Raw genomic sequence first — 16,147 nt, 5'->3', positions numbered from 1 at the left:
ATTTTTTGAGGAACGTCCATACTGTTTTCCACAGTGGCTACACCAGCTTGCATTCATTCATATCAATAATGCACAAGTGTTCCTTTTTTTCCACATTTTTGCCTTGTTATTTTGTGTGAAATTGTAATAAGTTCTTTACATATTTTGGATATGAACCCCTTATCAAATATATCATTCAATATATCTTTTCCCATTCAGTAGGTTGTCTTTTTGTTTTGTTGATGGTTTCCTTTGCTGTTCAAAGCTTTTTATTTTGGTGTAGTCCCAGTAGTTTAATTTTGCTTTTATTTCCCTTGCCAAAGGAGACATATCTAAACAGTATGGTGTTGGCTCCAAATAGACACATAGATCAATAGAACTGAATAGAAGGCCCAATAATAAACCTGTGATTATATGGTCAATAAATCTCCGACAAAGGAGGCAAGAATATAAAATGGGAAAAAGTCTCTTGGGCTAACTGGATAGCTACATGCAAAAGAATGAAACTAGACCACTTTCTCACACCACACACAACATAAAGGTCAAAATAGATTAAAGAACTAAATGTAAGACCTGAAACCATAAAATTCCTAGAAGAAAACATAGGTAGTGATTTTTTTGATATCAGCTGTAAAAACATTTTCTAGATATGGTTCTTAGAATTTTAAGCCATTGGTAAGATCAGTATATCCCTAGCTTTCTCTTACTCAAAAATAAACAGCACTCCTGTGTATTTCAGTGACTATTAAATACTTAGATATGTTACTGATTTTTGCAGATGACAGAATCTCAGGGTGATATACTAAGCAGTATTTATAAGCTTATATGTGTCATTTATTCATTTTCTTGTGTGTTATTAACCATCAATTTCTCACTTCTTATACGAGATTGGCTACTTCTAGTCATCAGAAACTATTTTACTCCCTGTCTCCTTTAGTTATTTATTTTGAATCTTAAAACACGTATTTCATTTGAGTACATATGTTAGCATATTTACAAATTTATGGTCTATTCCTGTACAGAATGAACAAAAATGCATTTGAATTCTAATACTCTAAAAACATAGAAGTATGGCTGTGAAATAGAGCGTATCTCCTAGACTAATAAAGACTGGAAAACAAAAGTTATTTTTAGAAAATTTCATAAACCAAGTAGACAAGGAATTAGTTGCACATACTGTTTTCCATAATGCTATATCATAGGCTCTCTTAGATATATTTATTTTTTAATTAACCAATTAATTAGTTAATTTTCAATAAAAGCAAAACACAAGGTCTGGGATATATGGGTAATTTAAACATTTATGAAGCAGAAGTTCTAAATGTTGCAGATTTATGGATGTTCAGGATAACTCTCAAACAATAAGGATGTTCTAATTAGCAAAGAAAATAATTTATGTCAGTACAGAAAAAATGGACCTTGAATAAGATGAGCATTATGTAATGTAGCAAAATTTTGCCACCAAATGTCATTTATAGTCTACACTCTCTGGAAATCTACTTATGACAGCTCCCAAAAGAATCTTCAAGTCAAAATAAAAATTATTACACTTATCGTTAATTTGATGGTCTATCATCAATCTATTTTTCTAACCATCTACATATACTATAAAAGTCTTCTGAATGGTGACTAAATCGTTCATCATTAGGAGTCAGTAAAGCTCTTATCTATGTCAAATTAAGAGAAATATGTATATATTTCTGTTGAATTTCTTTGGGCCCTCTCTTTTACTCTTTCTTTCTTGCCCTCTCTCTTTCTCTCTCTCTGTCTTCTCACTTTCATATAGAGGTTATATGTTCTAAATCATTTATATCTCTTAATTCTTACTTTTTATATCAGATTTGCTGTTCCCTTGGACTTTTTTTATTTTCTTTCAGTCACTCTGCCTCTGTACTGCATGTACTAGTCACACCCATGTAATGGAGGCATTCGTGAAGTTGAATTTTCCTTCAATGTATTCTGCTAAAGTATTCATTTATTCAACTTATATTTTTGAGAACCTAGCATATGCTCAGGGTTGATGATACAGATACAAATACATATGTTCTTATTTTAAGAAGCTTACAATAGAGTGGTAAAGACAAAGAAGCGATGGTGTCATTTATTATTGGAAATATTAAGCATATGAAGTAACCACAGACAGACAATGAAAGCTGCATTTGCTTGTTATCCAAGAAAAGCTGCTATACTCTGTGCTGCAGCATTTTACTTAGAAAGCTGCCTGTCATTTTGCTCAGTGCTGGATCTTGACATGACAGCTCTGAGTCTCTCTAAGCAGCTCTGCTGAATTTTATGAAAGATTTGTTTCCTGATTTTTTATTTTTAATATAAAAAAGTGACTCTTAAAATTAATCCAACTGGGGGAAAAAAGTTTAATCTCTCAAATTCATGAATTTATAATACCTCTCATTTGATTGCATCAGGTGGGTTTGATCAGAAAAAGAGAATTACTATATGTGATATGCATTAAGGAATTCGTTGTAGGAATTAAACCTTGCACAATTTTATAATCTGATTAAGTGGTGCGTGTTGCTTCTGCATGTAGTATTGTGCGTGAACGGGGGGAGAACGAGAACAAACTGGAAATAACAAGAATAAAATGAAACCCCCAAAGAAAAACTGAACCCTACATCCAACTTCCATGAACAATTTTGATGATAAAGGTAACCTGTGGAATAAAGTAGAGCTCTTTAGTACAGAGTTATATTTACATCTGATCCAACATTTGGAAAAGCTGAAAGATGAGATCAGATGAGAGTGGAAAGAATAAAGGATTGATTGTAACCTGACACCAACCAGTTGAACCAGTTATTCAATAACATCACACATGAGATTCAAAAGTGTATGTTGCCTACAAACACCTTCACAGTGTAGAAGTGACTGCTAACAGTCACTAAAAGTGACTGCTAAAAGTCACTGCTAACAGCACCTGGGTGGCTCAGTCAGTTAAGCATCTGAGTTTCGCTCAGGTCATGATATTGCAGTTCGTGAGTTTGAGCCCCATGTTGGGCTCTGTGTTGACAGCTCAGAGCCTGGAACCTGCCTCAGATTCTGTGTGTGTGTGTGTCTCTCTCTCTGCCCTCCCCCTGCACATTCTCTGTCTCTGTCTCTCTCTCGAAAATTAATTAAATAAATAAATAAATAAATAAATAAATAAATAAAATAACTGACTGTTAACACATTTCCATTTAACAAATATCATGCAAATGTCTCTTGTGACCAATACTAACTTGGTACCATACAGAATTCTAAAAAATAAAGTTCCAGATTATTAAGATGACATATTAAGAAAATACCATGATAATCAATTTTCAACCTACAAAACTCCCATAGTTCAAGGATTTGTAATATATAATCTAAAGCTCATCAATGAATAAGGTAGATGATCTATTTTATCTCATTCTAAGACTCAAAACCAAGAAATCTCTGTCTGGTCACATAATTTAAATAACTTTCAGCCCTAAAAATAAAACTGCTAGTTATTTTACCATCAAATGTAGAGTTATTTGAAAATAACGGATAATGACAATTCAGGACAAACATGCTATGGCAAAACCAAGTGAGTCCTGAGAACAAAGGGACACTTTTATAGAGGAAAGGGGGTTATTGGAAGGGCTATTACAAATAAAAAGTCCATTGAAGCAAACTGGGAGTTTGAACTATGGTAGCTTCTCGCTGGCTGAGTTGACAGTCTCTCATTGGCTGTGCTGTTGCCAGGGGAGGGAAAAAAATCTTTCTTCTTCTTGCGGAGGTAGTAAAGTAGTATCTAAAGTACTATCAAGTTGCAAGGTAAAGCTTTTCCTGTGGAGTCAGCAATTGACAGACAGGTGATAGGGCATGGGAGCTCCACCTGCTGGCATCTCCACTCCAATTTTTTTTTTTTTAAGAGAGGGAGAGAAAGAGGATGTGGAAGAGAGGGGTGGAAGAGGCAAAAAGAGAGTGAATCTCAAGCAGGCTCCACATTCTGTGTGGAACCCAACACGTGGCTTGATCCCACAATCTTGGGATCATGACCTGAGCCAACATCAAGAGTTGGACTTCTACATACTGAACAACCCAGGTGCCCCTCCATTCTAAATGAGGTTTCCTTTTATTAATTTTCACAACATGAACAAGAAACCAATTGAATGTGTAACTAGTTAGTAATTAAGAATAAAATGGGAACAGTAATATTGAAAGTCTCCAATAGAAAACAACGACTGAACCTGAAAAAATAGAACATAAGACCATTTATTCACTCATCCATCCTCTACTTCATCATCCTTCTATTCATCTAGCCGTTTGGTAAATATTGTCTATAAATTGTGTAATAATCAAGGCTACAAGAATACAAAGATATATACAAAGGCATGGCTGCCATTGAAAAATTGATATCTTAGTGAAGAATCAATACATAGGACTATATCACAAAGCAGTATGAAGACTATCCTACAAGTGCACATCAAGTACAGTATCATTATGTGAGAAGGAATAAACATAATTCATTCAGTATAGATAAATACCATTATGTACTATTGTTTGTTTCAACTCAGATATGAAGAAGGAATCAAACACTGAAAAGAAATCTATTCAATATTACACTTGTTTCACTGGCTGCTTAGTTTTTTTTTTTTAATTTAGTTGTTTTTGTTTGTTTGTTGTTTGCTAACTTGTTTTTTTTGCTAGCTTGAATATGCAAACAAAGTAAACCTAAAGATGGAGTGATAACACAGGTGGAGTCTTACACTGTGGTAGCAGGGTAGACTTGTATCTAACAGACATTCCTATTCTATACTTTAGGAGATCCCAATTTTCTTTTGATAGCAACATGCATTAGGGATGAGTAATGATTGCTCTAAATTAGTTTTAAAAGCTTAAATCTGTTGTCCTTGGCAAATGATTATTCTAGAGTTGGGCATTTGATCCAGCTCTGGCCATTACATGTATGGAAAATTTTGCTAAAGAGTTATGGAAACACTTTATTCTCTTTTGGAAGATTCAACAGAGATATCCTCTCTTTCCTTCTCTCTGAACCTTTTTGCTTTGGGCACTGCACTATGAGAGTGTGGAGCATCTTGCCTCTTTACAGTTGTATTGTGGCCACAAAGACAAACAGAATGCCAAGGAATCATACAGTAGCCCAATGAAGCCAGGATATCATTAAGCTGTTTTCATTCAACCATCGAATCCCTGAGAGCAGATTTTTTCTTAAGTGAAGTATCACCTATTTGAATTTTTAAAAGAAGTTTTAGTGTGGTGTTATGTTATTCAAAGCTGAAACATCCTTAAGAGGACCTGATGAGCCTTGTATGAACTAAGAAATATTTGACTTAATTTAGATATGCTCAAATTTATTTAATTCAGCAGAGATACTCTTGTATAATTAAAAGGTACTTGAAAAGAAATTAAGGATTATATGCCATATGACTAATTATATAAGTGTTTATATTGCTATACTTTCATTCAATAAACATTTATGAAGAAATTTTACATAAAATGTATAGAAGGTATATAAACATGAAATAAAATGTTCACAGTATACATGGTATTTATCTAATGGGAAAGGTTATTTGCGGCACATCTACTGGAAAACTAGGCAGAATGTGGCCTATGTCATAAGAGACAGATGGAATAAATTTTCAAGGAGTTCAGGACAAGAATAAGTCTTGTTTTCTTTTAGCATCAATGAAAACATTATGGAGAGAGAGGCATATTTAGGATATTTTCCTCTGAAAGATGGGAAATATTATTGGAAGACATGATGCAGAAGGCTACTCATTTCAAAGAAAAATAATTAATGCAATATTTTGTATCGGCAGAAGATTTTGATTGGGGTTTGATTCTGGGTGGGGTGGCAATATCAAGAAAATTTTATACCTTGTTTTCTACAGGGATTTGAAATTTAAACAAGCATTTTTAGTGATGTCATACTACAACCAGAGCCCGCATCTATGGAGATAAATGTGTTCTTAATGGGTATGACTGATGGGAAAGAAGAAAAATGGCAGCCATAAAGATTTAATACTAGATAACTTTAGAATAAACACAACGAATGCTGTATGAGAGTAGTATCAGTTATCAGTGTATTAGTGTTTAGTAGCATTAGTTCTGTTAGAAAATTGTAAGTTAGTGGAAAACAATATTCTCTTGTCTTTAGCCTTATCAGTAGGAAGCCCAATTGTTGAGTATATAGCTTATGCATCACTACATTTTTAAGATCATATTACCAAATGTCATCATATAACACATGAATAACAAGAACATTAGTTTCTAAAACACTTCAAGCAAGAGTAACTACCACAAGTACTTTCTAAAACATTTTTTTGGAAATTTGAGTATATCTATTCTTATTTACACATAGAATATTATACAAAATGAATTTAATAAGCTTTTTGAAATAAGCATTCTGTTGGGGAAATTTAATTTTTCAAATGTATGGTTTCAGAAGTGAGTACTCTCATATTATCTCTATACATGATATTGGCTCAAGAATTCTTCTCTTGAAAAAATTACTTCTTATCAAGAAAGCTTGTAAGTTTTTAAGTATATAAGTTCGTAAGTATAAACTATTTGGAAAAACTAAATTCTAATGATTCATTAGAATATTATTGAACTATTACTCCTACACTTTTGTAGTGGTGTTGAGCAAAGGACTTGAAGAACAATGATGAGATCCAAGTTTGTTCTGAGTAATAGAGTTGGGCCTTTATCTACATATCTACATAGCAAGTAACACAGTCTATAGACAAAGACACTGTCTATATTTCCCAAAATCTTCAACAGGTGATAAAATCATGCCAGGAAAATTGGACTTTATAATAAGGCCTCAAATAAGAAAAGGCATATAAAATAAGTGGGTTCTGAGACATAATATACAGCATGGTGACTATAGTTAATAATATTGTATTATATATTTGAAAATTGTCAGGAGAGTAGAACTCAAAAGTTCTAATCAAAAGGGAAAAAAGGTAACTATGTGTTGTGATAGATGTTAACTACACATATTGTGGTAATCATTTTTCAATAAATATAAATATCAAATCCCTATGTTGTACACCTGAAACTAATATAATGCTATATGTTAATTAAATCTTAACTTTTTTTAAAGGAAAAGAATAAGTAAGCAAATTGACCAGGGCAAGAAACATTTTCACTAAATTCTTTGAATATAGGATTTTGGGGCGAGATGTTTGAAAAATACAATGAAGAAGTTTTGATCTGGTTCTTTCGTGTCAAGGCCTTCAATCACTATAAAATATTTTGGATGTGGAATTTTTTTCTTTCATCATAAGAATAAGAAACACATTTTATAAGGTAGTTGAAGATGTAATATGTATTTACACAGGTAAAAAATATAATGAACAAATGATTAATAAATAACTTTTATCTGTAGTAATAAATAATTTTATAAAATAAGTTGTATTCAGATTGACATGAAAGAAAAGATCAGATTTCTGAAGATAGAGTTGGAAGAAAACAATCTCTAACACAGAAAATACTCAGAGGAAATGTATAAAGCCTAGAAGCTTAGTTTAGAGAGTGGAACTCAGTATAAGCTTTAGTTGAGTTTGAAGTTTTCTTAAAACTAGATATCATAGAAGATATATTTATTAGTGCATAGTGAAAAAGTGATTTTTATATTATTCTTTGTTGTTTTTGATTTTAATTAAAATAATAGTATGAAGGTTAATGAAAAAATCATTAGAGAAGGAGATATTGAAACTCCACAAAAAGAAACAGAGAGAGACAGCGACATATAGAAAATAATTGATTCACGTAAGAGAAAAGTAGGGCGCCTGCGTGGCTCAGGTTGGTTAAGCATCTGACTCTAGATCTTGGCTCAGGTCATGATCTCACATGAGTTCAAGTTCTGCTTGGGTCTCTGTTTCTCCTCCTCTCTCTGCTGCTCCACCCAAAATAAATAAATACACTTAAAAAAATAAATAGATAAAGAAGAGAAAGGTATCTGGGAGTCCTAGTGAAAAGGTACAACAGAAATAGGGATCATATAAGTTGTCATTAATTTCTTTATTCATACTTTCAATCATTCAACAAGAACATTTGCCAAAGCCTGCATTATTTCGTGGTACACAACAGTGAGCACAATTGACAAAATTTACTTTCATGAATCATTGGTAGAAAAAGATGTTAAACCACAAAAATGTAATAGGTGCTATAGAAGTAGACAGGACTAGAAAAGAATAATGGGGCAGGCAAAATTCGAGGGCATTCCTCACTGAAGGAGAACAAAAGTCAAGGTGATAAAGGAAGTTCCAGGTGTTGAATTGCTTGAGCACAGACTCAAGAGTTGAGTGGATCTTCAGTATTTAAGGAATTGTAAGAAGGGCTGTGCTACTGGGAATACACCAATCCATGAGATCAGGGAGGAAGGAAGAAGAATGATTCATGACTTCCGGAATTACAGATGTGATTTTAAGAGCAATTGGAAGGCATTACAATGCTCAAATAAGATTATCGATTTAAAATGTAAAACAATGATTCAGACTTCTGGGTGCAGATGTATTAGAAAAGGAGCAGGAGGGATATTATTTCATCCGGGAAGAAATAATAACAAAAGCTAAAGTAGTGGCAGTGGAATTTAAAAGAAATTAAGAGATTTGAGATATAGAGTAGAAACAAGAAGACATTTAATTTTATATGTATATTTGAGTCTGTGTTACTTTAAAAGTTCAAATTTTATTTTTAAGATGTGCATTGCGTAATGGTGAAAATAAAATTAGCAAATAATAGACATAAATAATATTAAATTTATACAGCATACAGTTTCTGCACTAGATTCTAGATGTGTATATAAAGTGAAAATTATGATTTAGATAAATAAAAATCAAAAAACTTTAGCTGATTTGTCATTAAAAAATTAACTTATTTACAATTGTCTTCTTAAACTAAAAGGTAGAAAGTGTTTCACATTATATATTACTCAAGCTGTAAAGAGATACTGTGGGCTTTAAAGTTATTAATTTTTCACCTTTGAAATAGTGTTATAGCCTAAAGAGAATGGGCTGGGATGCTTTTCTCACATTAATTCTATACAACAATAAACTTCTTTGAATACAAATTACCTGGAACTCCTGGGAATCCAGTGGGCATACACTCTATGTTTAAAATAATTAAAAAGAAGAGAGAGAAGAAAATAAAGTGGTTATTGTAGAAAATGGAAAAGGAGAACTAAGAGTTGTTAAAATGACCTCTAATACTAACAAGCCACGTACAACAGCTACCTATAGAGATGACTGTTTCGCCTAATCATGTTAGGTCTTTTAACATGGTAAATTATAAAGCAGAGTTCAAGAATGGCCACTTACTGCATTTTATTGTACTGCATGCTATTATGTATTGATTTCTTCATACTACAATATTGGCTGCAGAAAATGTAATTCTCTAAGCAGTGACCTCCCAAAGTAAACAGAATCTCAGAAAAGGAAATTATTGTTTGCCAGTTAAATGTTATAAAGTAAAATTGAACATGTTTTTAGTTGAATTTCATAACAGACATTAAGAATATTCATTTTACTTATCAAGAAAAAGCCCTAAATTTAGGTAAGAATTGAACAAATACACATGTATTTTGATTAGAGCTCTCAAGAGAGGAACTAAATTTGTAATCTTGCAGAGAACATTTTTAACAATCATTGCCTATGAAATAGCAGCATACATTTGGACTAGAAACAAAATAATCATTACAATTTGCCTGAAATATGGGCATATCATCAACATTGATGGTTAATTTAATATTCATGAAAAATGAAATGTGATGTTTATTAGTTTTGCATTATTAATATATTCAGTAAAAATAAATTTTATTATTGATTATTATATTTTGATGTAAGTATGAGATGTCTTGTGTTCCTCAGTTTCTACCCATAAATCAGCTAGAAATAGAGCTGAACAAATACCACTAAAGTTCAAATATATGTTTTAATTTGAATATTCCTCTTTTCAAAATTTTTTTAATGTTTATTTAGTTTTGAGAGACAGAGAGAGACAGGCAGACAGACAGACAGACTGCAAAAGGTGGCAGGCCAAAGAGAGGGAGACACAGAATCCAAAACAAGCTCAAGGCTCTGAGCTGTCAGTACAGAGCTTGATGTGAGGCTCAAACCGAAAAACTGAGATCATGACCTGAGCCAAAGTTGGACACTTAACCAACTGAGCCAGCCAGGCGCCCCCTAATATTCTTCTTTACTGGATATTTTTACAAAACATTATATTCCATTTTCTGCGTAATAATATTGCTTAATAACACTATGGGGAATTAAGTATTTCGTGCATCGTTAAAGCAATTTTCTACTATAAACTGTAGAAAAACATATTGCACTCAATTCTCATCAACATGAAATTCCTGTCAAACTGTACCTTCTATATTCAAAACATTGTTTGACAAATGTTAAATATTGCTAAGTATTAAATATTAAACTATGGTTTAATTAAAGATCTTATTCACTTACTAATTTATTCACAAAATTTCATGAACCATTATTATATGACACTTTTCTAGCAAATAGGATATAACAATGGGTTAAAAGCTAACTGTCCTCAATAACTTTATAATTGAATTCTCTGTATGGCAAGTAAAGAAAACTTTTTTATGAATTCATATTGTTGACATGCTATGGATGAAACAAACAGGTTTATAGACAGTGGACTTGAGAGACATTTTGAGACTATAAAATAATTGTAAGGTTGACAGACTACACAAAGACAATGGGGTGAAAATTTTATATAGCTAAATAATCAAGTATAAATAGATACAATATTTCTGTAACTTATTTATCTATAAAGTAACCTAAAAGCAGGGGGAAGTAAATACTCTTGCTCTATCCACACCCAATATATATACACTCACTATAGCCTTGGATTTTATTACATTATTTTGCACATCCCTTCTAAAGCCTGGAATATATTTGTCTGGTACTTTACCTTTTTTTTTTTTTTTTTTTCAACGTTTATTTATTTTTCGGACAGAGAGAGACAGAGCATGAACGGGGGAGGGGCAGAGAGAGAGGGAGACACAGAATCGGAAACAGGCTCCAGGCTCTGAGCCATCAGCCCAGAGCCTGACGCGGGGCTCGAACTCCCGGACCGCGAGATCGTGACCTGGCTGAAGTCGGACACTTAACCGACTGCGCCACCCAGGCGCCCCTGGTACTTTACCTTTTAAAAAATCATGCCATGGGAATGCAAGCTGGTGCAGCCACTCTGAAAACAGTATGGAGTTTCCTCAAAAAACTAAAACTAGAACTACCCTATGACCCAGCAATTGCACTACTAGGCATCTATCCAACGGATACAGGTGTGCTGTTTCGAAGGGACACATGCACCCCCACGTTTACAAAAGCACTATCAACAATAGCCAAAGTATGGAAAGAGCCCAAATGTCCATCGATGGATGGATGGATAAAGAAGATGTGGTATATTAATACAATGGAGTATTACTTGGCAATCAAAAAGAATGAAACCTTGCCGTTTGCAACTATGTAGATGGAACTGGAGGGTATTATGCTAAGTGAAATTAGTCAGTCAGAGAAAGACAAAAATCATGACTTCACTTATATGAGGACTTTAAGAGACAAAACAGATGAACATAAGGGAAGGGAAACAAAAATAATATAAAAACAGGGAGGGGCCAAAACAGAAGAGACTCATAAATATGGAGAATATACTGAGGGTTACTGGAGGGGCTGTGGGAGGGGGGATGAACTAAATGGGTAAGAGGCACTAAGGATTCTACTCCTGAAATCATTGTTGCACTATGTGTTAACTAATTTGGATGTAAATTAAAAAAAAAAAAACAAGCTATTAAATGCAAAAAAATAGAAGATATACAGATGTTGTATAAGCATGTACTCAGCAGTCAAAAAGGGACATACTGCTGATATACACATCAACCTGGGTAAATCTTCAGAGATTATGCTGAGTGACAAAAGCCAATCCCAAAAGGTTACATACTGTATGACTCTAGTGATATAATCTTCTTAAATTGACAAAATAATAGAAATGGAGAATAGATTAGCAGTCAATTAGTTAGCAGGTCAAGTGCTATGGATAGGAGATGGGGTGGTGGGAAGAAAGTAGGTATGATTATACCCTCACAAGGCCAACATTAGAGGTCTTAGTGGTAATGGAATCATTCTGTATCTTGATTGGGGTGGTCATACAATTGCATACAAACACACACACATGAATGAGTATAGGTAAAACTAGGGAAATATGAACAATATCGGTAGATTATATCAATGCTGATATTCTGGTTGTGATATTGTACTATAATTTTCTAAGAAATTACCTTGGGGGGAAACTGTCTGATAAACAGGATCTCTCTGTATTCTTTCTTATGACTGCATGTGAGTCTGCAATTATCTTAAATTAAAAGTTTGATTTAAAACATTGTAGAAAAATCACGCCAATTTTATTTCAATGGAATAAAAGCAAAAATTAACTACTGGGACTAAATCAAAATAAAAAGCTTCTGCACAGCTAAGTTAACAATCAACAAAGCTAAAGGGCAATTTACTTAATGGGGAAAGATATCTGCAAATGACATATCTGATAAAGGGTTATTATCCAAAATCTATAAAGAATTTATACAACTCACCACCCAAAAAACAAATGATCCAATTAAAAATGGGCAGAAGACATGGACATTTCTTCAGAGACATACAGACAGCCAACAGATACATGAAAAGATGTTCAACATCACTGATCATTAGCGAAAAGCAAACCAAATCTACAATAAGATATCACTTCACATGTGTCAGAATGGCTAAAATCAAAATCACAGGAAACAACAAGTGTTGGTGAGGATGTGGAGAAAAGGGGAATCTTGCCATTGTTAGTGGGAATGCAAACTTGTGCAGCCACTGCAGAAAACAGTATGGAGGTGGCCCAAGAAATTAAAAATAGAACTACCCTATTCTCCAGTAATTTCAGTACTGTACTGAAATTTACTCAAAGAATAAACAAACAAACAAAAACTCCAGGGCCACATGGATGGCTCAATCGGTTAAGCGTCTGATTTCAGCTCAGGTCATGATCTCACGGTTTGTGAGTTCAAACCCCATATTGGGCTCTGTGCTGACAGCTCAGAGCCTGGAGCTTACTTAGGATTCTGTATCTCCTTCTCTGTCTGCCCCTCCCCCACTAATGCTCTGTTTCTCTGTATCTGTCTCTCTCTCAAAAACAAATAAACATTTAAAAAGTTTTAAAAATAATACAAAAGACTATGCATCCTATGTTTATTGCAGCATTATTTACAAAAGTCAAATTATGGAAGAATCCACAGTAAAAATCCTACTTTTTATGGATAAAAAGTAGGTGGTATATAATGGAATATTATTCAACCATAAAAGAATGAAATATTGCCATTGCAGCAACATGGATGGAGCTAGATAGTATAATGCTAAATGAAATAAATCAGAGAAAGACAAATACCATATGATGTCTTTCATATGTAGAATTTAAGAATCAGACACATGAACAAAGGAAAAAAGAGAGAGAAACAAACCAAGAAACAGACTCTTAACTATAGAGAACAAATAGATGATTACCAGAAGGGAGGTGGAAGGGGAATGGGTGAAAACAGGTGAAGGAGATTAAGAGTACACTTATGATGAATGCTGACAGAATTGTTGATTCATTACATTGTATACCTGAAAGCAATATAACTATACTGGAATTAAAATGAAAAACAAAAAAATAATGCCAATGTATATACTTCTCTCACAAAAAAGTAATGTTTTAAATGATCTAGTATCAAATATAGCCAATGTCATATTTTTATCCTATACTTTTGTTTCACTCCTGGAATTCTAGTAAACCACTAGGGGTATATATGCCTAAATTTGAAGAAAAGAATGTAATATATGAGGTATGTTTTATCTATCTATCTATCATCATCATCATCATCATCATCGATCTATCTATGTATCTATTCACAATACAACATAAGGGGCAGAATTTCTGGGATGACGACGTAAAACCTCTCTGAATTTGTTCTTCAATAAAAGCAACAAAAATACTGATGAATTGTCAATACCACTTCAGAACTATGGAAATTAAACAAATTTGCAATCTGTTTATTGAAGAGAAACTGCAGAACTGCTGAGCAGTGGGATTTTATGGCATTGTACATATACTACTCTCATTTCCTCTCTCCCCAGTTCTATGATATACTTAAATACAAGTAACCTTGCAATCACAGTAACTGTGAAAAACAGCAACATTGATGCCATGTTTATAGTTTCACCAAAAGCCTTATTCCCAGAACAACATCACTCAGATTTGTTTTGCACCTCTCTGGAAAAGCAACATTATCTGCAGGAAGTTTTCATCATTTGACCTTACAAGGAGTTCACTCCATGGGAAAAATCCAATTCCCAGAGAATTAGCTAGAACATATATCAGCTACAATTATTGCACATCACATCTGGCTGGAATAACAACTGGGGAATACAAGGGCTCAGTGAAAAATTTTAAAGGAAGATCTGAGGAACAGGATGTCCACAGGGGAGTTTGAAAACTCTGACATAGTTCTAGGAATCTGGAGGCTAAACACATATATATACTAGATTCCTATTCCTACTGTAGCAAATTATTATACACAATTATTTACAACACATAAATTTATTACCTTTAACTTCTATAGGTCATAAATCTGATGTATTGTCATTAAGACTGAGTTTATTTCTAGAGGCTCTACGGTGGAATTCATTTCTTCACCTCTTCCAGCCTCGGCCTCCGTCCTCTTCCATCTTCAAAGCCCTCAGTGGTTGGTGGAGTCTTTTGTACATTGTATGACTTTCACTTAATCTATTTCTTCCTACCTCTTATACTTTTAAGGATCCTTGTGATTGCATTGAGCCAACCTGGATAATCCAGAGTGATCTCCTTACTTTAAGGTCAGATGATTAGCAATCTTAATTCTCCATTGACATATAACATAACATATTCATAGGTTTTGGGGATTAGGATGTGGAATTTTATGGGGGCTTACCACAATCGGTGTATAGATATTTTATTTAATTTAATTTTATTTATTTTATTTTATTTATTTTATTTTTTACATTTTATTTATTTTTGATAGAGAGAGACAGAGCACAAGTGGGGGAGGGGCAGAGAGAGACAGAGACAAAGAATCTGAAGCAGGATCCAGGCTCCTAGCTGTCAGCACAGAGCCCAACGTGGAGCTCGAACTCACAAACCGCGAGATCATGACCTGAACCGAAGTCGGACGCTTAACCGACTGAGCCACCCAGGCGCCTCCGTGTATAGATATTTTTTTTAAATAAAGTGTAAACAAAGTCAATTATACTTTCCACAAACTATTTCAAAGAAAACTGTACTCTTGCACAGCTTCTAACAGAGGAAAAAAAAATATTACAAGATACATTCAGTGATGCCCATTGGGAGAGCATACTTTGGATATAATCTTCTGTATTCCTTAATGTAAATATTCAGTATGTCCTTTGAGTTTGATATCATTCATTCACATTACTAATACACTTTTCTTGATTTAACTTCATGCCTCTCACCATTTTGGTGCCCACTGCTTCCCTCAGAAAATTTATCATGACAAAATAATAAATTGGATTTCTGCTATGCTTCACTGTGTTGAGAATTTGGTAATTGTAATTCAGTCATTAAATATAAAGTTGACAAATTCTAGATTTATTAATGTAACTGAGTACTTTTTTTTTCTGAAGAAATAAGAATATGCAATATCAATGTAAAACCACCACGTGTTTTTCTACTTTAGTAGACATGTGATTCAGCTTTCTCATATGCCTTTTTGTTTTCTCTTTAATTCTAAAGGTATTTTTATTTATTTTTTGTTATTCTTATTGCTTGTCTTATTGTTTTCCAAAATGTTTCCATCATTAGAATGGGTCTTGGTAAAATAATCCTCAGGTACTTAATTTCCCATTTTCAAAATATTTCATTCTTTTGGCTTAAGAGAAATCTCCCCAAAGTAGTAAAACTCTAAACAAAGTCCTCCATTTCCAGCACTTAAGCATAAAGGAAGGAAAAGGTATACAGGGAACATATTTTGTGATTTTAATGACTGTGAGTTCATAGTTGACATCTTTTTCTAAAGCAAAAATTTTAAATGCACAACGTAATTGGCTCACCATTGGTTAGGAAACTAAGATCTATATTTGGTTTCTTTTTT

The sequence above is a fragment of the Lynx canadensis genome, chromosome F1 (assembly GCF_007474595.2).
Source record: "Lynx canadensis isolate LIC74 chromosome F1, mLynCan4.pri.v2, whole genome shotgun sequence".
NCBI lineage: Eukaryota > Metazoa > Chordata > Mammalia > Carnivora > Felidae > Lynx > Lynx canadensis.
The sequence above is the reverse complement of the archived record's forward strand: the minus strand, read 5'-3'. Positions refer to the sequence as shown.